The 1,784-nt window shown below is 40.0% G+C and overlaps 1 pseudogene; it reads right to left on the reverse strand.

Moving 5' to 3' along the window:
• Window positions 1-403: 403 nt before the first annotated feature.
• Window positions 404-1,032, reverse strand: LOC147444054 (uncharacterized; annotated as a pseudogene).
• Between the last annotated feature and the right edge of the window lie 752 nt (window positions 1,033-1,784).

Raw genomic sequence — 1,784 nt, forward strand, 5'->3', positions numbered from 1 at the left:
AAATCGTGTGTACATGTCTAGCAGCCAGCTCACTTGAGGTTATTTGCAAAAAATTACAACAAATTAAGATTCATAGGAAAATTGAATGTGTGGACTATTGTTATTTAAATTCATTAAAATACAAAGTAAATTGTCTCCAAGCAGAGTCCATACTGACAAAATAAATATGTTGACACAGCCAATCAAAACTCTACATGTTACACATAAATGTTGATGCCATATATTGATAGCTGCCCAGTTTCAATGTTTCAACGATAAGACAATGCACGGCTGAAGTGACTTTCGGGGACTATAGTAACAAAAAAAGATACAAAATACCAAAAACCCTGTCAGAAGTTCCAAAAGCTTCATTCATACATAGATTGCTAAATATAGCAAACTCAAAATGATCTAGGACAAGCATCTATGTGGTGAGATTTATAGATCTTTTCTTCTTCTTTCTCCATAAGGAGAAGACATCATCCCAAGGCACGTCTGAAGTTGCTGCCGGCCCATTCAAACCAATGAACATGTAGTTTTCAAGTGTTGTTGTACTCATGCCCTATGAGCTGATTTGATGTTGTTTTGAAGAGAGAAACCATGTTCTGTAGGAGCTGTATTCACGGGAACTATTGAGAGAATCTGCCAAAGCTTCATTAAATTCGGAAATGAGTCATGCATAGTGGCATCATCTTTGCATGCTTCCCATGATTCACGAAAGCTTCTGTGTTTAAAGTTGGTAGACAAAACTGTTGTAAATGAGTCCAGCTCTCCCAAGCAATGCTCTTCATCAGATACCAAACATCCGTATTGTTTGAGTATCTCTAGAAACCACTTCTTCGTACATGCTTCTTGCACCAACTCTTCACTTGGGTAATGCTTTGGACTGAAAAGCTTTCAAGCCTCCAATATTGGCATGTCATCTTGCATTCTACTGGTCAAATTCTGCACCACTTTTGTGACCAGCTCTTTACCCAAAAGCATGCAGTCTTCAAAGGAACCACCTCTGCTAGATCCCTCGACCTTGCCAAATCTTAAACTATGAACATGCATTTCTCCACCCGCATCAGCAAAAGTGACCCTGCCATCTTTTGTGTCCTGAACAAACTTCTTTAAATATTTTGTTCCGCACCCAGCTGAGTCTCTCAAGAACTTCTTCTTCAAGTTTTGTAACACCACATCAGCAAACCCTAAAATGTTAGAAACATCCCCAATATCTGATTGAAATTGGCAACTCAAAACATTTAGTTCTGAACATATATATGCTAGCAAGTGTATGTAAAACTGATTTGCATATAGGACTAGTTCATCATATATGCTTGGCATCTCTTTCCCGAACTCCAAAAGCAATGCAGACATAACCTTCACCATGCGTTCCATCACCTGTCCACGAGACAGCCACCTCACTGAATGTATGCGCAACATGGCCAACTCTGGCAAGTCTAATGCACCCTCAATAAGCTTCAAATCATCCATGCGCTTCCCAGATGCATGAAGCCAGGTATAGATGCTTCTACATAGCTTATCTAGATGCGTAAGCTCTGGAAAAGAGTCTACAGCTTGACTTGCTGCAAGATTCTCACGATGGGCAAGACAGTGCACAAGAAGAAGATGGGGAATATCTGCTCTCATTCTAGCGATGATCCCACCTCTATGGCCCACCATGACAGAGCATCCATCAGTAGAAAGAGATACAAGTTTGTGCAAATACAAACCCATCTCCTTTATCAACTCAAGGAGAGCATGATACTTTGCTTCTGCTCCACATCATCCGTCTTGATAAGCTTAACAAAAGTAACATGATT

This window comes from Adiantum capillus-veneris, chromosome 13 (assembly GCF_014529385.1).
Source record: "Adiantum capillus-veneris isolate H3 chromosome 13, ASM1452938v2, whole genome shotgun sequence".
Taxonomy (NCBI): domain Eukaryota; kingdom Viridiplantae; phylum Streptophyta; class Polypodiopsida; order Polypodiales; family Pteridaceae; genus Adiantum; species Adiantum capillus-veneris.